The sequence below is a fragment of the Momordica charantia genome (assembly GCF_013281855.1).
Source record: "Momordica charantia cultivar OHB3-1 chromosome 2 unlocalized genomic scaffold, Mcharantia_2.0 BLBB01000002.1, whole genome shotgun sequence".
Lineage (NCBI taxonomy): Eukaryota > Viridiplantae > Streptophyta > Magnoliopsida > Cucurbitales > Cucurbitaceae > Momordica > Momordica charantia.
In genome coordinates, this window is record NW_028275160.1 from 16,677,544 (window position 1) to 16,700,681 (window position 23,138).

General features: G+C 37.5%; 1 long non-coding RNA gene across 1 annotated transcript; it reads right to left on the reverse strand.

Annotated features, from left to right (window-relative positions):
* Positions 1-19,257: 19,257 nt before the first annotated feature.
* LOC111013393 (uncharacterized) lies at positions 19,258-22,270 on the reverse strand. The gene is made up of 3 exons (XR_002601671.2): positions 22,119-22,270; positions 21,790-21,990; positions 19,258-19,801 (listed from the first exon to the last, which is right to left on the reverse strand). It is a non-coding gene; the product is annotated as an uncharacterized LOC111013393 (long non-coding RNA).
* Between the last annotated feature and the right edge of the window lie 868 nt (positions 22,271-23,138).

Consider the following 23,138-nt stretch of genomic DNA (forward strand, 5'->3'; position numbering starts at 1 on the left):
GGATATCTGGAGTTAACCTCCTTGGAGGGAAGTGTCTCCCTCACTCTTTTCCTTCGCTGCAATGGAGTAGCCGACTCCTCGCCACCAGCGACGGCCTGCAGAGGCTGAGCCTGAAAGGCCTGAAGTTTGGCCAAGTTCGCCATCCCGGGGGCCGGGACGTTGGCACTACTCGTACGATGGCGAGCCTGAGGAGTCGCTGGAGGAATAGACAGGGCCGAAGCTCGCTGTCGCTTCGTGCTGCTGAGTGCGAGGAATTTTGAGGCCATCTCTGAAAAAGGGACGAGGTCAGTAAACCAACGAGCAAAAAGGTGACGAGGTCACTAAACAAACGAGCTAAAAGTGTTGGGAGGAAGTTACCTTCAAGGGCTTTCCGCTTCTGTGAGCTGCGTTGCCGAGGTTTGGGGAGCTTCTTGAACTCGTCCGGTTGGTCGTGAAGAAGAGTTGGGAGTTCGAGACGAGTGCTTCACCCCACAGCGCGTACTTTAGGCTCCGACCTTGGGCTCGCCTGATGATCTCCCAAGACTTGTTGTTGATTCTCGGAACGGGGGATGATAGAGTTGCACCATGAGACCTCGTCAGAAGCAAAGACATGAAAATAAGAGACAACCTAGATCATACCTAAGACACTCACCTACGTCTCCGAACTCTACAGGGACTTGGCAGGTCGGCTCACCCCCTCCGTCCCTCAGAAGCCACTCGCCAGAGACGAGGAACCAACACTCCTTCCAATTTTTGTTAGAGGAGGGGTTCCTTATCAGCTGACCTACGTTCCGCCGAGCTGAGAGGTAGTACCGACCCTCTCCCTCGTTGGAGGCTTTGACGGTGTGGGTCGCTAAGAGCTGGTCTACCGTGAGCCTGTCCCCATCCTCGTCACGGAGGACCCACCACAGAACGTAGGCTCCGAGCACGGTAGACCACCCATTAAGGGAAAGCTGAGCTGGAGAGAGATTAATGGTGCTAAGGAATCTTTGAATAAAGGGATGAAGTGGAAGCCTAACCCCCCTATTGAACATTTGAGGATAGAAACTGATGAAGCCCGGAGGAGGGTCGTCAAGATGTTTGCCGACGTTGGGCACCCTAAGCTCTATGGAGTTGGGAATGAGGTAAGTTTTGCGAAGCTCGGCTAATCTACCTACCGAGCAGGTCGAGGGAGGTAGCTTGGCCACCGGACTAGGGTCAGGGTTTCCTGAAGTGGATGCTACGTTGGGGATTGCCGAGCTATCCTCAACACGAGGACTCCCTGAGGTTGGGGCAGGGTTAAGCCCCCTACAGTATCGGCGGTACTGGACGAGCTGGATGACTCAGACGACGACTCACTAGACGAGCTACTCATCGTCAGACCTGAATGGGAAGGCTTAAAAAAACTACCTAAAGAAGGAAGAAGAGAGTACCTGACTTGGAAACGGCCGAGGTACACAAAAACTTGAGAGTGAAAAAGTGAAAAGTGAAAAGTGAAAACGAAAGACACCCCACCATTTATAGGACAGCCCGGAAGCACGAGAGCCGTCCGATCGAGGGAGAATCAACGGATGTGATTCGCCCGCTAGAGATAACTCCCGCGGCGACATTTGAGTTCTCGAGGCAAGAACTAGGGCTGACGACATCAGTGACGTCACCCATAGACGCATGGATTCGGCCACCTTCGCTTAGCTCGAACTACTTCGCCGAGCCGACCTACACCACGCCGAAGTGGGGGCCAAGGTTGGATGTGAATTTGGACCTGGCACGTGTCATAATCAAAGAGGTAAGCCAATTTGACGTGCGGATGAAATTAGAAATTTTCCTAAGGTTGTTCAAGTCAGCGGTTACGGACCGAGCTAAAAGGACGAGCCAACCTGAACGGAGTCCGTAAACGTGTCTCTTCCGAACCCGACAACACGCCGTATTTTTAGGGTGTGTCAGAGTTTCTATCGGGCCCAGTTTCTATAAATAGAAACCTTAGCTTGAAATGCAAGGTATGTAATACTAGATAGACTCGGCAAGTTAGCTCGGACTGGAACTGACTTGCTCGTCGGAGTGCTAACTTGGTTTTGCAGGTCTCAAGTGTTCTGGGCAGGTATGGGACAGTTGGACGAAGTTCATTCCGTAGTTCATCGTGAACGTTTCGATCTACGTTACATCCATGTTCAGCAATTTTGAGCTCAAACAAATATCATTCATCATATTTACATATGCAAAAGGTAACGTTGATTACCGATAACCATCTTTTGATTAAATAGTTAATCTTTATTAAAAATATGTTTTTTTTGAGTGATTATATAATAATAGTACTTAACTTATTAATATTCTCATACATAGCCTACGGTGTTTTTTTCCCACTAACCATGTCCAAAAAGTACATTGTTGGAACTGGGTTGGTACATCAAGTGGCTCGAGATTTAGGGGTTGCCACTAAACAAACCTGGAGAGCTGCGAGCCATTACCCAACCAAACAAGGCATAAACCTCCATTGGATGGCTTGAAGAGTCAGCTGAAACAGTAGGTTGTACCATCTTTGAATCAAAAGTAGGAATGACTTCAAATGTCCTTTCCTACCGACGATGCGAAATGTTTGTGCAGAAAACGAGACAAGGTCAGACTTGGTCAAGGTCGGACATGTGGCAGATATGATTGGATACGTCGAGGGAGGACCTGCAAAAGAGGGGCAAACTCTTCGACGCTCAAGTTAGTAAACAACTCGGACTCAATATAAGGTTTGAGGAGATATCTCATACTTGATGTGGAAATGATGTCCTCTATTTATAGGTTGGAGATCTGACCGACCTTCGACTGGCGATTATCGATGTCGTACATCAGGTTGGACATGTCGAGAATTTTGTTTGTACTTGACAGCACGTCGCACCCTTCAAATACCGAGAACGCGGGAGGGTTTGCGTGATAGTAGGCCACCTAGGCCAGTTCCAATATGAACCTGGTCAAAGACGTTCTAAGGTGGCTCAATCTGTGTCCTCCACGTTGCATTAGGATTTTCACCCGAAACAAGCTCCCATCTCACACTATGGTGGAGGAGGTCGCCTAGGTCTCTTTCTTGTGAGTAATGGAAGCAATCGTCCCTATCGTCGAATATAAAAAGACTGACTAATAACAATAATTTAAAAATTAGAATATAAAAGGTTTTTGTTAATTTATTTCTTAAAATTAATTAAAAAATTCATGACTTTACTTTAATTACAATTAGTTATAGAATTTAAAGTGTTTTGTAATTTTTATAGTTATACCATCTTTTTTTTTTTTAACTTCTTCAATTGTATAAAGATCTTCTATTGTTTACTTTTTCCTACAAAAATTTTGTATATTCTCCACATTTATTTTCATTTTTCTTTAGTTCACAAGACATATATATTAATCTCATGCGATTTGGAGTTAGTTTATGATTGATAAATATATTTTATAATTATGTTTGTTACCATTTTTGTTTTAGAAGTTTATGTGGGTTAGAATTTTTTTTTTTTTATCAAAGAAACATTGCATTAAAAAGAATCGTATCACCGGGGGTTACATACGAAGAGGGGTGACAACGCACCACAAATAGAAGCCGTAAAGGAAAACAATTAACCCAAAGGACATAGAAACGATCATTACAATTAGTAACGATCATTACACTTGGCCAATAAAATATATTGTTTGTTCAAAAAATTAGGAATATGAACAAATTTTAGCCCACCAAACATTTTCTCCAAAGTTACAATAACCACAATCTCATTTAACTACTTTGGGGGAGATTCTTCAATTAATTGAAGGATATTGTCAATTATGGCATCGCTATTTAGGATTTGGAGGGAAATAATTGCATCCAATGTTGTCTTATTCTCCACCATGACAGGTAAGGAAGGATAAGGCAAACTTCCAAAATCATGGTGATAAGGGATCTTAAGACAATTAAGACCGATAACCTCCACATAACCCAAAATGGTGTTCGAGCCGATTGCTACCGCACCTCAATCGTGGCCCACTTTCTGCTCCATCATTCTTGCCCTGGAACCATGTACGTTCTCTTAACTATAATGCAAAGAAGATGAAGAGTTATTCCAAGAGATTATAGGTGGTAGCCCTCTCCAATTTTGTGCATGATAACTCTTCAAAACGTCCCGATGACGAAGCCATGGACCATACATAACAATACTGGCTTTGATTTTGTCAGTGCAACAACACTATCCGCATCCAATGGGGAGATCCCCGACACCCTACCACCATCTGCCATCACTAAAACTACCGGGAAAGAAGATCATCTCTGAAAACCGCATCCACAACAGCAATAGAAGTCAAAACAGTTTTGATTTGATAAAAAAAACTTCATAAAATGTAAAAGACGTGTTTTAGGCACGAAATGATAGAGATTTACGAATTTTTCGGTATTTATAACGTTTTAAATGTCACAAAAAGTAGAGAATTCAGATTCTATTTCTTGTTTTCAGATTCGTTGAATTAAATGAATTCAATGAATATCTGTTTGACATAATTGTTTTTCATTTTTTTTTTAATTTTGCGATCCAATTGGTAAAAGTTATGAAAACAACTTCTTTATGTTTTGTGTGTTTCAAAATTCTAAATTTGAAGCTTTAAAATGCAGAATTATATAAAAAAAATATATAAATACTTTGACAAATATAATATTTCATGATATAAATTCATTTCGTTTTTGTTAAAATTAAAATATGTAAAACATAATATATTATAAAATATATAAATATTGTAAAATAATCATTGTTTGCGAGGAATTTTAGTTAAGAGATTAGTTGAATTTAATGAACTTAATTTGTATTTAATATATGTAGTGTACCATCTTTAATGTATGATCCTCTGATGTTTTCTCACGGATGTAAACTTTAATTCAAATGCTTGTGAGCTTGATGAAGTGTTCTTTTTTAAATTTTATGAAGTTCTTTGGCTTCTCAGCTTGAGGAAGTCTTTGACTAGTGAAGTGTTCGACTTGTAGCTTGTGAAGGTTTAATTAGTTCGTTGATGTTCTTCCACTATGAAGCTTGATGGAGTTCATAGCTTTGTGAAATCTTCAGCTTGTTGCTTAACGAAGAGAAGATTCAAGTTCTCAATTTTGGACGACTCTGGGTGTTTCGCTTGACTCTAAATGATTGTACACGATTCTGAATGCTCCAATGGTCTGAATCTCAAATTCTTCTAAATGGTTCTAAATCCCTTCAAATGAGAGGTGACCCCCTCTATTTAGACTGTTTTTGTGGGTCTTATATCGCTCACGAGCTAAATGGGCTTGAGTCCAACCTCCTTATGGGTTGATCCAATTAGTCGATGCCATCAGTCAACCATAAGAGAGACACGAACATAATTTTCTTTGCCAATTCTAAAAATAATTTACTATTGGGTGTGTTGCCCTAAACTCGTAGTTTGTAATTATGTAAAAACAAATTTAGATTCAATAAAGTTATGGTTTCATATTCAACCAATTTGTTGTTGAATTTATAGCATGCATTGTCCAAATCCAATAAAATAAACTTCCAAGGTTATTATCATATGCGAGTGGGGGTATCCTATACAATAAGTTTGTATAAGATCGGACCGCGAAATAACCAATTTTTAGATGTAACGTTGTTGACTAACAAATTGCTATTTAATAGGATGACCAGACAACTCATTCTCAATCCTGAGTGAGTTATGGACTCATGTCCGTGAGGGCTCGTTCTTTGATCTGTATGGGTGAGAGTGACCCGAGTCGCCGACTCAACATTCTTACCATTTTGGGGACGAAACCAACTGGGGAGCTGGAAACATAACTTTACTAGATGGAATTCACTTTTCCCCGACTTTAGGGAAGTAGATGATTGTTCTCTTATGCTGACTCTGGGACTTGAACAAGGAGCCTCACCCTCCCATTGGCCCGAGAGGGACTTCCGGTTGTTGGTTGGATCATAACTGGGTTGTTCATTAGATGAGCAGTGTATTTAAGGAACAAGATGTAACTCAGGGGTAAAACGATAATTTGACCCAGCTTGAGTTACGAGCACTCGTGAAGGATTGACTTGCCATTAATGGTCGTATATTCGTGGACACGAAAAAATATTATGCAGTGAAAAGAGTGCAGTTGCTGGTCTTTAGTGGAGTGACCCGTAGTTAACGAATGTTGATTAACTCGATTAATGAATTTGACTAATTAATCTCGTATCATTGGAGCTTCTAATCTATAGATACATTAGGTCCCCTTGCTAGCTCACGACGGATAAAACGAGGATCAAGAACTATGAAATAATTTGAAATGGTCAAATTATATAAGGGAGTGTATATTGATACATTATATATAAATATATATTAATTTTGGATAAGGATTCAAAATTAATACTATATATTATGAGATAAATATTTCAACATGATTCAAATAATTAATATGAATTGGACTCATATTAAAACTCTAGGTTATACAAGAGAGAGAGTTGAAATATGATTCAAATATATAGTTTTAAATATGTGATATTTAATTAAAAGATGAATAATTAATTGTTATGTATTTATTTATTTAACTAATATTTGAATTTGATTAATTGATTATTAATTATATTATTGATTGTTAACTAAATAATTAATTATTAACTAGATTAATAATTAATTAATGAAATTAGTTAAATGATAATTAATTTGATTTAATTATGATATATTAGTTAAATTAAAAAAATAAAAATAAAACCAACCCCCTTGCACAAATGTAGGAGAGTGGTCTGGTGGGGTAACTGTTGGATGTTTAATATGTGAAAGAAAGTGAGAAAACCATTGAGTATACAAATTTAACATCCGAAAATTAAATTTGTATATTAAGAATTTGAAACTTATTTTACATTTGTAACAATTTCATTATTTATTTCATAAAGTTGTTTTTGTTTCAATTTTGTGTTATGTAACTTTATTTTGTTAAAGTTACATGTTGTTAAACTTGAAGTTATACTTCAAATGAGAAGTTTTTCTTTATTTTGTTAAAGTTACAATTGTAACTTTATTTGTGTTAAAAACTTGTGAGATGTTACTTGTCTTGGACAACTATATATAGTTGTTGTTTTGCTTCATTTTGAGATATCCAAGTATACCACAATTGGGTATTCTCCTCCTCCCACAAGAATTCTTTCTTCTTGTGAGTTGTTCTTCTTGTTTATGTTGAGAGCAAGTATCTAAGAGTACTGCCAGATCTGAGTAGTTCGAGATTGCAATTCTACCGGAGTTAATCGTTGTATCCTGCTGAGACGATCGCTGTAGTTGACTGAGGTTATGCTGAACGCACGCACTAAGCGTGGTAACAATTCTATAGATGCAAGCGCACACCTGTCAAAGTAATATAAAATGGATGGAGTATCCAAGTATCGATCCTCAAGGACTTCTAAATAATTTCCAAACTCTAAAGTTTTAATGAATAGTGAACGTTGAAATGAGTGATTCTTGTAAAATGGGAAGTGGTCACAAATAATGGTTTTGGATTTGGGATTTGGTCTTATAATAGTAAAACCTAGCCGGAATTACTTCAAGTTAGCCAACAAAGAATCAAGGATACGCTAATGACGATATGCATTTTACTTTAGGAACCAACGACTACGCTTTTCACTTGACTTATGTCTAAGCAAGTTCAAAGTCCTAAGACATTCCCTAATATGTCTACTATGAGAGATATCTTAGTTTTAGGATGGAAATAGTCGCAACCTAGGGTTAAGGTCCTATGTCTAGGCTACTTAACCGGAACCCTTATGTCTAAGGCGCTCCTCTCCTCGGTTTAACCACTCAACAATGCAAATAAGCAACCTTTTCAGTATTTACTTGTTAAGACTTACAGTGGACTTATCTAAATCCTAACTTTTTGGGAAAACATGTTGAGCAATGAGTGGAAAGCAAAAACACTACTTCTTAGCAACCCTTTTTAGAAATAAAAGGCTAATTATCCATAACAGGGCTAGAGACGAGAATTTAGAAAGACATATTAAAGAAAATACAGCAAGTAATTTGGTTGAAACTGAAATGCATGTGTGAAAAACAAAAGTTAACTAACGGAGAGTTTTGCTCGGGATTGAGAGCTTCGCCCTTCTCTTTCAAGCAAGGGGGAGTGTCACGTGCTCTTTCCTCCAAAAACACAATTCTCTTAACTAAAAATAAAGTAAAGGCAAAGTAAAGATAAGCTAAGTGCTGGATTTTTATAAATTTGAATGGGTAGAAAATAACTAAGTAACAATGGAAACAAAACAAAGCTCAATAAAGAAATGTAAAGTGCTCGGGATTTAAAAACTAAAAGCAACTAATGAAAGCAACTCAAAAGTACTTAGAAAGCAACAAAGAAACACTAAGAATGATCAAGAGAAGGAAGCAAGGCATGATGAATTTGGTGGAGAAGCTGCTGGAATTTATAGTTGTGCAGAATTGGTTAGGTAGGTCCTAAAACGCTGGTGGATCACCCATTTCCAACTCCTTTGACTGACTAAATCGTGCTCAAACTGATAGTGGAACACTTCTTCTACACGTATGCATCGGTTGGAACCACCAAAACGCATTGGAAGACGCGTTTCATTAAGGGCAAACTTGGAAGAAAACCAGTTTTTCTGCAGCCTCCCAGGCGCCTGGCGCCTCCAATGATGGTGTTTCCGACTTTTTGCTTCTTTTGATTAATTTGCACTCCCAAATGGTCCTAAAATGTCATAAATACAATATAAGCCAACCACAAACCATCATATATGAATTTTGCATGAATTGGAACTCAAACGACCGAGAAAAAGTCCAAAACAAAGTTAAAACATAGTAAAAACAGCATCTAAAACCTTCTTTTTACGCATGTAAACAAGCGTAATCAGTAGTCTGCTAGCAACCTGTGCAGAGCAAATAATTGTCTTCAGGTCAGCGCTATTGAAGCGTGCCTCGACTATTTTTATCAAAATTTGGTGTTCATCAAGTTGTTCAAATTTATATCGTTTGTAGCCAATTACGTTGTAATCTGTTTGTCAGTACTACACAGTTCATATATACAACGTATATTTTTACCCAACATTTTGAAGACAATTAGCTGATGGCTGCAAACACTTCTGCCAATGCTTCTACGATGATGGGATCGACCATTGTCAAATCACATGCAGAAAAATCAGAGAAGTTCAATGGAGAAAACTTCAAAAGATGGCAACAGAATATGATCTTCTACCTCACCACCCTAAATATTGCTCACATCCCAAAGGAGGAATGCCCAACTACTCCCCTAGAAGCAATCACTCCTGAAACTGAAGCTGCCAAGAAAGCGTGGTTGCATTTAGATTTTCTATGTATCAACTACATCCTGAGTTGCCTAGATGATACCTTGTATAATGTCAACTACAATGCTTTTGATACTTCAAGGAAATTGTGGGAGGCATTAGACAAGAAGTATAAGTTGGAACATGGTGGTCCTAAAAAATTCCTTGTTAGAAAATTCTTAGATTATAAAATGGTTGATACCAAGTTGGTAGTCAACCAGTTGGAAGAATTGCAAATTATTATCAGTGATTTGCAAAGTGAAGGATTGGTTATTAATGAACCATTCCAAGTTGCTGTTGTGATTGAGAAATTGCCTCCTGCTTGGAGAGAATTCAAATGTTATCTCAAACACAAGCGAAAGGAGTTGTCCGTGGAGAATCTTACTGTGAAACTCCGCATTGAAGAGGACAACAGAAAGGGAGACAAAGAGCCACGTAAAGTTGAAGCTAATGCCCATATTGCAGAAGCTTCAAGGCGTCATCCCAAGAAGAATCAAGTCCAGACAAATAATGTGAATCTTGGGCAAAGGAATGACGCTAACAAGCACATTCGTGCAATCTGTTGGGTTTGTGGCAAGAGTGGCCATATAGCTGCAAATTGTAGACACAAGAAGGGACAAAGCTCCAACAACCAGGCCAACACTGTGGAAGATGACAATTTAATTGTTGTCATCTCTGAGGTAAATATAGCCTCTGATACCAAAGGTCGGTGGATTGATACTGGTGCTACTAGGCACGTCTGTGGGGATAAATCACTATTCACCACTTATGAGAAGCTAGATGGTAGTGATAAACTGTATATGGGAAACGCTTCAACAGCCTCAGTGGCAGGCAGAGGAAAAGTCCTACTGAAATGGACTTCTGGAAAGATACTTACCCTCACTGATGTGTGGCATACGCCAGAGATTAGAAAGAATCTTGTGTCAAGAACCCTACTCAATAAAAATGGGTTCAAGCTTGTATTTGAGTCAGATAAGTTTATTCTGACTAAGGGGGGTATGTATGTGGGAAAGGGCTATCTAAATGATGGCATGTTCAAATTGAATATACTAGCACAAGTGCCCAAGAACAACAATAATAAGAACAACTCTTCTGCTTATATTGTTGAGTTGTGTGATATATGTCATTCTAAGCTAGGGCATGTCAATTATCATTTTTTACAAAGAATGGTAGGTGTAGGACTATTGCCTAATTTTAACATTGATAATAGACACAAATATGAAGTTTGTGTTGAATCAAAGTTTTCTAGAAAGTCATTTTCGTCTGTGGAAAGAAGTAATGAGTTACTTGATTTAATCCACAGTGACATATGTGATTTGAAAAGTATTTCCACAAGAGTTGGTAAGGGATACTTTGTCACATTCATTGATGATTGTAGTAAATATTGCTATGTATATTTATTACATAGTAAAGATGAGACCTTAGATGTTTTCAAAACATATAAGGCAGAAGTTGAAAATCAACTTGAGAGGAAAATAAAAGTGCTTAGATCAGATAGAGGTGGTGAATATGAATCATCATCACTTTCTGAATTTTGTGAAGTTAATGGTATAATCCATCAAACTACAGCACCTTATACACCACAAAAAAATGGTGTAGCTGAAAGAAAGAATGGAACTTTGAAGGACATGGTTAATTGCATGTTAAATAGTTCAGGTTTACCCCATAATTTGTGCAGGGAGGCTTTGCTTACAGCAAATTTTATCTTAAATAAAATTTCACATAAGAAGACTAATAAATCACCTTATGAAGTGTGGAAAAAGAAGTTACCCTCATATAAAATACTATAGTGTGGGGGTGTTTGGCAAAGGTACAAGTTCCTTTACCAAAAAGGACAAAACTTGGACTTAAGACAGTTGATTGTGTCTTTATAGACTATGTCATGTATAGTGCTGCTCATAGATTACTGGTGATTAAATCAGAAATACCTGATATTAATAACAATACTATTATGGAATCTATTGAAGCTGAATTCTTTGAGGATATAGTTCCTTTTAAAGAAGAAAGACCGAAAGGTAATGGTACCAAAAGGAATCATGAGGCTAGCTTTTCTAAAGGTCAAAACGATCAGGAAACTGAGATAGAACCTAGAAGAAGCAAAAAAGCTAAGAAAGCTACTTCCTTTGGACCTGATTTCATAACATATATGATAGATGGGGAGCTTCAAAATTTTCAAGAAGCTATGTCATCTTCAGATGCACCTTATTGGAGAGAAGCTATCAATAGTGAGATAGAATCCATTTTGCAAAACATACCTGGTTATTGGTTGATTTACCTCCTGGGAGTAAACCAATTGGAAGTAAATGGATTTTCAAAAGAAAGCTAAAGGCCGATGGCACTATTGATAAATATAAAGCCTGTTTAGTAGCTAAAGGCTATCGTCAGAAAGAAGGGCTAGATTTCTTTGATACCTATTCTCAAGTGACGAAGATTACATCTATAAGGATGTTAATTACTATAGCAGCTTTACAAAATTGGGAAATACACCAAATGGAAGTAAAAACTGCATTTTTAAATGGAGATTTAGATGAAGAAATATATATGAAACAACTTGAAGGGTTTGTTGTAAAAGGACTTGAAAATAAGGTTTGTAAACTTGTCAAGTCTCTATATGGGTTGGAACAAGCACCCAAATAATGGCATGAGAAGTTTGATCACATTATGTTATGAATGGATTTAAGATAAATTAGTGTGATAAATGTGTCTATGTTAAAACCATAGATCAAGATTGCGTCATTGTTTGCTTATATGTGGATGATATTTTGATACTGGGCACAACTAGAAGTGTCATTGATTCCACTAAAAGGATGTTGAATTCCAACTTTGATATGAAAGACCTTGGTCTTGCTGATGTTATCCTTCGAATCAAAATAACAAGAAATCCAAGTGGATATATAGTTTCTCAATCTCATTACATAGAGAAAGTGTTGAGAAAATTTGGTCATTTTGAGAGTAAGCCAGTAGTTACTCCGTTTGATCCAAATTGTAAGTTGAAGAAGAATAATGGTGAAGGTGTATCTTCTCTAGAATACTCTAGAGTTGTTGGTAGTTTAATGTACATAATGAATTGTACAATACCTGATATTGCCTATTTAGTAGGAAGATTGGCAAGATACACTAGCAATCCCGGGCATGATCATTGGAGTGCGTTAGTCAGAGTTTTAAAGTACTTGAAGTACACTTTGGACTATGGATTGCATTATACGAAATATCCATCTGTACTGGAAGGATTTAGTGATGCTAACTGGATCTCTGATAGCATGGAGACTAAATCAACTAGTGGGTATATATTTACCTTAGGTGGAGCAGCTGTGTCACGGAAATCTTCAAAATATACGTGTATAGCACGATCTACTATGGAATCAGAGTTTATAGCTCTTGATAAAGCTGGAGAAGAAGCAGAATGGCTTAGAAACTTCCTTGAAGATATTTCATTGTGGCCGAAGCCTGTAAGTGCCATATGTATTTATTGTGACAGCTTAGCAGCCTCAATGAGAGATAAGAATAATGTCTACAATGGGAAGTCACAACACATAAGACACAGACATAATTCTATCAGGCAATTGCTCTTTAATGGAATAATTTCCATTGATTATGTAAAATCAAAAGAGAATGTTGCAGATCCTTTGACGAAAGGATTGTCAAGAGAGCAAGTTGCTTATACATCGAGGGAAATGGGGCTAAAGCCTATGAAATGAAATATCTTGTGGTAACCTAACCTAGTTGACTGGAAATCCCAAGATCTAGGTTCAATAGGCAAACTGGCTGGATAATTCATAGTTGACACACTAAGAAACTTACAGTTTCATCCCATGTCTATGATGTAATGTGTGTGATCTGTTGATGTTAAGGTCATATTGATATCTTGATTATAAGAGGAGTAGTGGCAGAATACTCTTAATCAATATCACCTATGTGAGAGTAGAATTGGGTCGGTTCTATGAGAACTTTTCAAATGGCTTATGTTCTCTAAAGCTCTCATGAATTCAGGATCTTGTCCAGGACCAAAATGGACACAACTGTATAGAACTCAAAGATACAAGATAAGTTATGTGTGATATTTGTTGTCTCAATTCATCATGAGAAGGATAGTTCCAGAGCTAGTTCTCACTATTTCTTCGGTAAATTCGATAAATATTCACTAAGGAATGTTCAAGTCCAAAAGATACCTCTCCTGATCCATAACTTATCTATTTGCTCTCAACGTCTTGGTGCTGTTTTGTCTGTCTCACTTTCTTTCATGTGGGGGATTGTTGGATGTTTAATATGTGAAAGAAAGTAAGAAAACCGTTGAGTATACAAATTTAACATCCGAAAATTAAATTTGTATATTAAGAATTTGAAACTTATTTTACATTTGTAACAATTTCATTATTTATTTCATAAAGTTGTTTTTGTTTCAATTTTGTGTTGTTAAAGTTACATGTTGTTAAACTTGAAGTTATACTTCAAATGAGATGTTTTTCTTTATTTCGTTAAAGTTACAATTGTAACTTTATTTGTGTTACAAACTTGTGAGATTTTACTTGTCTTGGAAAACTATATATAGTTGTTGTTTTGCTTCATTTTGAGATATCAAAGCATACCACAATTGGGTATTCTCCTCCTCCTACAAGAATTCTCTCTTCTTTTGAGTTGTTCTTCTTGTTTATGTTGAAAGCAAGTATCTAAGAGTACTGCCAGATCCGAGTAGTTTGAGGTTGCAGTTCTACGGGAGTTAGTCGTTGTATCCTGCTGAGACGATCTCTGTAGTCTACTAGCAACTTGTGCAGAGCGAATAATTGTCTTCAGGTCAGCGTTATTGAAGCGTGCCTCGACTATTTTTATCAAAATTTGGTGTTCATCAAGTTGTTCAAATTTATATCGTTTGTAGCCAATTACGTTGTAATATGTTTGTCAGAACTACACAGTTCATATATACAGCGTATATTTACCCAACAGTAACTCCCCACGTCTTTTTTTCGCATTAATTATTGGAGAATTTTAAAGAAGGTCTTCAAAAGTCAGTTTTGTTTTCCTCTGTTTTCATTTTATTGTGCTATATTTTTATCCTCGAAATTTAAGAACACGTTCGTCGTTTCCGCTGTGGGATTAATGTCCTTTCATTTACGACACGTGTAATTTTATGATTTGTCCTAAATGTAATTTTAAATTTGTGATGTTGCATTTACTAATTGGCCAATACTTATCGTTCAACAAATGACCCCCTTTCGAGATTTATGCATGTATATGTTTGTGGATCTCGAAAATGTAATATGTGACAATTAGCGAAACTATAGATTTAATTCATAATTCTTATTAATTTTAATGTCCATAGTAGCTTTAGCAAGAGTTTATGATGTTTTTTTTTTTTGGTCAAATAATCAAAATACTAAAAATAATGTTAAGAAACCTTGGCCTATGCGTTTTATTTAGGAAATCCTAATAGAAACAATCCCTATTCAAACACTTACAATTCAGGTTGGAGGCGACATCCTAATTTCAGTTTGGAGTGGAAATCAGGGAAACCAAATGCAACAAAATGCCAATCAGTTTTAGTAGAAGGAAAATTTTCCGCCTGGTTTTTTAGTGCCCAACTAGCAGCAGGAGCAAAACCAGCATCAAGTACATCCAACTCAATGGAGAGTTGTTGCGTGTTCACAACCGATGCGAATGCAAGTTCAAGTGTACATTATTCTCGCCGATTGTAGTATAAACAAGGTCGTATCCACAGGGACTAAGGATGTTACTCTAAGCGTGTACTTAAAATACCAAAAAATGCAAATAAAAGATAATAGTGGTTGTTTAATTAAACTAAGTCAAATACCATAAAAATGGAGAAATGAAATCCAAGAGATAAATACTGTAATAACAAATGCTGGGGCAAAGAAATGCTTTAGGATAGAATGCAAATGAGAGGTTAACAGATATGGGGAAATAGGGGGAGATTCAGCATACTTTCACCAGTTATCAACCTACCCTCTAGCTCACTAACATCTATTAGTGTCCACCGCGACTCGGTTCCCTTCCGAGACACCCCAAAGATGAGTAAGTACAACTTTCGTTGCTAAATACCCAAGCAATAAACACAATCTGTAGGAATGATTAGGTGACCCCATTCCTGAGTATCCCTAAAGCTATAGAAAAGCATTAATCACAAATAATACAAGTCAGCACCCATAAGCTCTCCTGGGTCAATACAGAATCTAGCAAACACAACATAGCGGCCAACAATGTTACGCAAGATTGAAGAAATATAAACAGCTTTATTTACTTATACCCTGGCGATTCATTCATCAAGCCTCTATCAATAGCCTAGACATTTGACCTTTGTACTACCAACTTGGGCTTCTTTAACCATGGGCTAGTAGCCTTTCCTAATCCTGCAGCCTCTTTATACTTACGGATGAAGGCTACTAGCCCCTCCTTTATTGGTTTTTTTTTTTTTTAGTAATTGGGCTGAATTACAAAATTAGAAAGATTCATGGCCAATACAATTTAACTTCTAGAGATATAAGAACTGAAGGTTCACTCCCCCAAACTTAAAAGGTTGCATTATCCTCAATGCAGCTAAGGATATCTAGAATGTAATGCTCTAGCACGCCCCCAAACTTAAAGTTAGACTAAGATGCGAATGATAAGAATGTTCACTAAGAGTATAAGTAAATGAGTATGGAAGGCAAATGCTAGCATCAAAGGGGATCTATAAGAGGTCCAGGCTAACTATACAAAGGTAAAGCTTGCTTTGGATAGATGGCCATTGAAAGTCCATTCTAAGGTCAGCGCTGCTTAGGGCTAGTACTATGAGAGAGATGCTAGGGCATGGGCAGGCAAGCGTAATCTAAAGGTTGAACAAAATAAAGCCTACAAACATTTAAATGCTCCAGCATCGACATTATAGACAATGCTATGCAGGCTTCACCTTTCAGACTACTCACAAAGCAAAGGGCAAAAGACAGACAAAGGGGACACAAGACTTGCGAACCATTTCTTTTTCTCATTCCAATTTTCTCGGGGGGGGGGGGGGGGGGGGGGGGGGTGTCTAACCAAGAAAACTAACAAGCTCAAAATCAAAACCACATAGAATTAAAAGCAGGAAACGAAATTCAAAGCGAGGAAATTTGAAGCAGCATCAAGAGGAAATTAACTCCCATTTTCAAACGTCGTCTTCTTCAAATTCTTCATTAATGCTGGATCATCTTGTTTGAAATCGATGCTCCAGCATCATGCCTGCTTTAGCATGCTTCCTATTGCTTCCCATAGAATTCCAATTCCACATTATGCTTTTAATTCTTTCCTGAAACAAAAGATTCAAAAACTTCTAATAAACTAAAACTTACCTAATTATCAATTAAAGCACAAATAAAAACAACATTAAAGAACTTCAAACATTGCAAACGGTAAGGAGAATGAAATTGATTTGAAAATTAATATACTTCCCCTTTTCATTTTTTTTTTTCTTCTTTTTCTTCTTCCTCTTAGGAGGTATCATCAGCATCAGAAGAACCCTCTTGACTTGAACTACTCCGTAGATATAAAATTGTTGTGGGAGTATTTGAAATTCGAACCTCGGTGCTTCCTTCTTGAATGGTTTCATTGGGCTGAATTGTTCCCTTCCTGACTCCAATGATTCAAATATCCTTTCAAATTGATTTCTCTTTTGTTCTTCAACCTCCAAACTTGATGCTTCTTTTGGCTCAATTTCGACCAATGCTCCAGCAATGCTCTCATGGATATTCTTCTGATGCAGCTTGTTTGTAGTTTCTTGAATTTGACTGTGAATTTCTATTACTGCATTAACTTGGGCGCTCTCTTTCTCTTGAAGGGTGGGATTTGGTGGAGGAAATGTGTTACCACTCGTAAATATTTGAGTTTTACATTGTTCTTTCTCCTCTCTATTGAGTATCTCAGTATCGTTTGAGAGAGCTTCATGCGATCGCTTTCTTAGTTCTTCTACAATTTGCCCCATCTGAGTTTCTAAATTTCTTAAAGAGGCCGCTTGACTCTGAATCATAGCTACTTGATTTTGAATGGTAGCCGCTTGATTTTGAATGGTGGTCTCATTCTTAGCCATGTAAGCTTTAATCAGGCCTTCCAAAGAATTTGATGAACTTGCAGCTTGCTTGGCAGGTTGATGTTGCTCAACTTTGAAAAATCCTGGGGAAAATTTTTCTTGTTGGAATGCTGGAGCATTATATTGCCCTGACTGACCCTGTCCACATTGGTTTCTTCCCTATCCAAAATTTTGTTGTTGCCCCCACGATGGGTTGTATATGTTGGAGTAGGAATTATTTTCATTCGTTGGATTCCATGGGCATAGATCAAAGTGGTGCTCTCCTTCACAATAGGAGCATGAAATTGCTTGGACACTGCTAACTTCAGCTCTGGCATTAGATGCTCCAGCGTTAGACATATTCTTCATCATCATGTCCACCATATTTGAGATCTTTGTGCTTATCAAAGTTAGCACATCATCATCATGCATTCCTCTTGAATTTTTACCCACAGCTGATCTTGGGTTCGACCATTGTTGATGGTTAGATGAGATTCGTTCAAGAATGTTGAATGCTTCAGCATACGATTTCGATAGGAGAGCTCCATTTTCATATCCATCCACCACTAACTTCGTAGCTTCATTCAGCCCAACATAATAAGTCTCGATCTGAATACACTTGGGAATACCATTGTATGGGTACTTTTGCAAAAGCCCCTTAAACCTCTCCCATGGTTCGCTCACAGATTCCCCTACAAACTGCTGAAAGTTATTGATGTCACTCTAAGCTTTGCATTTTTGCTCGGTGGAAAATACTTTATCAAAAACGTTTCTACCAATTCATTCCATGTAGTGATGGATTCTGATGCTAGGGAGTGCAACCATATCCTTGCACTGTCTCTCATAGAAAATGGGAATAATTTCAACCTCAATGCTTCTTTCGTTACTCCCCTGATCTTAAATGAATTGCTGACCTCCAAGAAATATCTCAGATGGAAGAGAGGATCTTCTGATTCATGACCCCCAAACTGTCCCACAGTTTGGAGCATTTGAAACATTACGGGGATAAGCTCAAACTCATCAGCATCTATATCTGGCTCCACTATAGCTGGATTAAAGTTATAAAATGCTGGAGTCGGTATGCGCTTACTACTCTATCCCTATCATCTGCTACAGGATAGCATTTAGAGGAGGGTTTGCTGCTGCCTTAGCAACCTCTTCCTCATGTATTTCCTCAACTACCATACTTGGTGCTTGCAGCTTCATCTCTTTTTGCTCTTGTATTCTCTGCTCATTTCTCCTCCTATGAGGCGTTTTTTCAATTTGGTCATCAAGCAGAAATTCTAATCCTTGGAAACAATACATCGTCCTACAAAGCAACCAAAATATGGCTAAGGAAACTCTTTACACATCGTATTCTTAAGCAAAATAACTTAAAGTAAAATAGCTTAGTCCCCAACAATGGTGCCAAAAACTTGTTGCGTGTCTACAAGCGATGTGAATGCAAGTGCAAGTGTACACTATTCTCGCCGATTGTAGTATAAAGAAGGTCGTATCCACAAAGACTAAGGATGTCACTCTAAGCGTGTACTTAAGAATACCATAAAAGGCAAATAAAAGATAATAGTGGTTGTTTAATTAAACTAAGTAAAATACGTTAAAAATGCAGAAATGAAATCCAAGAGATAAAAACTATAATAATAGATGCTGGGGCAAAGAAATGCATTGGCACAAAATGCGATGAGAGGTAGATATGGGGAAACAGTGGGAGATTCAACATACTTTCACCAGTTATCAACCTACCTTCTAGCTCACTAACATCTATTAGTGTCCAGCTCGACTTGGTTCCCTTCCGAGACACCCCAAACATGAGTAAGTACAACTTCCATTGCTAAATACCCAAGCAATAAACACAAGCTATAGGCATAATTATGAGACCCCATTCCTGAGTATCCCTAAAGCTATAAAAAAGCGCTAATCACAAATAATACAAGTCAGCACCCATAAGCCCTCCCGGGTCAATAAAGAAGCTAGCAAACAGGACATAGCGGCCAACAATGTTACGCCAGATTCAAGAAATATAAACAGCTTTATTTAAAAATAGATGTAGCAGCTAAAGGTTTAGTATCAAGTTACAGCATATAAATCTCCCCAAAATGGAGTCTAGTTCACGGGGAAAAGGGAAAACGAAATGGGTAAGGGAAAGATACAATCCATTCTAGAGAAAAAGAGAAAAATGTAGATGGAGACCACCAGCACGCAACGGCAGCAGTAGCTCTTCCCTGACATCAGCTCTTCCACGAAATGGGTATGCTCTCCTCGACTTCAGCACCATTTTTTGAGTATTTTCTCTCTTTGGATCGATTCCCCCCTTGAGGATTGATAATGAGACAACCCACATATTGTTGCTTTTATAGCTCTCCCGAAAACTAGGGCAAAACTCAGTAAAACATGCGTTGTACGAACATAAATAAAAATCATGCGTGTTACTGTGCTTCCTAAGAATTTCTGCAGAAAACGATGCTCCAACATTAACATGCTCTGGCACAAAAATTCTCCGACATTTCTTCTCTAATTCTGGCATTCTACTGCTCCTCAACAACTTCTCCAAATTCTGCACAAATAAACCAAAAAATAGGGGAAACAAGCAAGAATTTGCATAAATTCAGCAACTTGATGATTTAGCATATGATAATTAACTTTTCTGCTCAATTCCTCACTTTAGCATGCTTCTTAGATAAAGATCCTCACATTAATGCACGAATTAACCCAATTATTTACTAAAATAACTCTCTTTTGGAGAGTTATCAAGAGCTTGATTAAAGACTACATGACGAAGAACAATGCCAAATTTAAGCTACATGACTATGAAATCTGGAAGTTCAATTAGGATTGATGGCAGCTAAGTTGAAAAATAGACCACTTGGCACATTACTAAGTAAGACTGAGAATCCAAAAAAAGAAGGGAATGGGCAGTGTATGGCCATCAGTAAAGCTGTAGCAGACAACACATAAACTGATACAAAAGATCTTGTAGAAAATTTGCCTCTAGTTGGTACGAGAGTGAATGATGCTGAAGCAAGCAACCATCAGATACAAAGAGTCAGTCTGAACCAGAAACAAGACAAGATGAAAGGGCAGCAGTAACAGAACAAGTAGTTAAGAAGTCAAAGAAAGCACTAGTCCAAAAAAGGATGGAAATAACAGTGTAATACAAACCCCCACCTCCTACCCACAAAGTCTTCAAAAGAAGAATCAAGATGTCCAATTTAAACGATATTTGGATGTGTTGAAACAACTTTACATCAACTATGTGAAATTTTTGGAGGATGTCTTGACTAAGAGGAGGAGGTTGTGAGAGTTCGAGACAGTGACATTAACAAAAGAGTGCAGTGCAATTTTAACGAGCAAGCTTCTACAGAAAATGGTGGATCTAGGAAGCTTCACAATCACAGTTTCTATTGGAGGAAGAACGTGGGTCAAGGACTGAGCGATTTGAGTGCAAGCATAAATCTTATGTCACGGTCAGTGTACCAAAGATTGGGCATTGGTGAAGCAAAACCTACCACTGTGACCCTACAGCTGGCAGACAAATCAATTACACATGATGAAGGTAAAATTGAAGATGTATTATTGTAGGTAAACAAGTTTATTTTCCCATCAGACTTTATTATTCTGAACTATAAAGCAGACAAAGAAATCCCAAAATATCAACTATAAAGAAGACAAAGAAATCCCAATTATTTTGGGAAGACCTTTCTTGGTTACAAGGAGAGTATGATGTTCAAAAAGGAGAGTTTACCATGAGAGTGAATTACCAACATGTGATTTTTTCTTGTTTAACTCAATGAAATGTCATGCTGATGTGGAGGAATGCTCTGCCTTAAGAATTGTGTATGACTTACTGATAGATGAGCTTTAAAAGGAAACCTTAGTTGCACATTTAGAGAATGAATATGCAATGGATTATGACTCAGAGGGGGAGGAGCCTGAGGACTTGATTCACTATTTGGAAAGTAAGGCCCAGAAAGACAGGCTTTTCAAAAGAACTTTCGAGTTACTTGAATTAGAAGAACGAGACCAAGAACCATTAAAACCCTCCGTTGTAGTTGGAATTGAAAACTCTACCCTATCATTTAAAGCACTGTTACTTAGTTGATGCTGAAGCATTACCTATAATCATTGTTGCAAACTTCATTACATAAAGGGAATCTCAACTGCTGTCTGCACAGTAGAACTATAAAATAATCATATGATGGACACTTGTTGATATAAAAGACATTAGCCCAAGCTACTACATGCACAAAATCCACCTAGATGAGGGCCATAAGAATTCGATCAAGCATTAGAGGAGGCTTAATTTGGCCATGAAGAAAGTAGTCAAGAAAGAAGTTATCAAGTGGCTCGATGCTGAGATAATTTACCTTATTGCTGATAGTAATTAGGTAAGTCCAGTGCAGTGTGTGTGGAAGAAATGAGGAAAAACAGTGGTTCCAAATGAGAACAATGAGCTGATTCCAACAAGAATTGTCACGGGATGGTTTATATGCATGGACTATAGGAAATTGAACAAGGCAACCAAGAAGGAACACTTTCCACTACCTTTCATAGATCAAATGTCTGATCGTTTGGAAAACAAGAGTACGTTGCTTCTTGGATGGGTATAGCGGATATAATCAGATCACCATTACACCTCAAGATCAGTAGAAAACCATTTTCACTTGTCCACATCGTACCTTCGTATTTAGAATGATGCCATTCAAATTGTGCAATGCTCCAGCAACTTTCCACGTTGGATGATGCCTATATTTGCACATTTGTTAGAGTATGTGGTTGAGGTCTTCATGGATGATTTCTCTTTCTTTGGAGCAACTTTTAATGAATGCTTAGCAAATTTGAAGAAGGTGTTGAAGAGATGTGAAGACACTAACCTTGTCTTGAATCGGGAGAAATGTCAATTCATGGTACAAGAAGGAATAGTGCTTGTGCATAAGGTGTCAAAGAAGGGAATAGAAGTTGGCAAAGCCAAGATTGAAGTAACAGAGAAGTTGCCACTACCAACCTCAATCAAGGACATAAGAAGTTTTCCTTGTCATGTTGGATTTTATAGAAGATGTGTCAAGGATTTTTATAAAATCTCAAAACCACTTTATTCTTTACTTGAGAATGATAAAATATTTTACTTCTCTTATGATTGCTTGCTCGCGTTCACTTTACTCAAGGAGGCCCTCATCAAAGCACCCATCATGAGAGATTCAGATTCGACAAAGTCATTTGAAGTCATGTGCGAACGCAAGTGATTACGTTGTAGGTGCAATGTTGGGACAACGAAAAGAGAAGCCCGTACATCCTGTTTATTACGCAAGTAGAGCAGTGGGGGAGGCTTAACTAAATTATGAATATTGAATGTCCAAACAGGCATGACTCTCTCTCGAGATACCGAACGTGTTTACTCCTAATTTTGTGAAGGCATGGTTAAAACTGAGTCACAGGTGCAGCAGGCTCCAGCACAGGGCCTTTGGAGGGACTTCGAACTTGCAACCTCTTGGTTGGACGTATATGTCAATTACCGTCGAGGTATGCTCGCTTTGACATTTCAATTTTGTTTATAAAACTTAATACTGTATTATATTTTAAAATTAGTAGTTTTCAAAATCAGGTTTACTTTTTATTTTTATATTTAATTAAATAATTTTTAAGCTTTTTATAAAAAAAAGTATATATATAACAATTTTTAAGCTTTACCATTCCCCCTCACATCTCGATCTTATTTTTGTAAGGAGTGCACGTGACTTGTTTAACAATTAATAAAATTATATGTTTTCTTTTTACAATAAACACATAATTATTGATGTCACATTGGGCAAAAATCAACATGTCACTTTTGTGTTAGATACAAAGAAAAAAAAAGCTGAAAGTATTGATGAAGTAAGCATAGAGAGAGAAAAGAA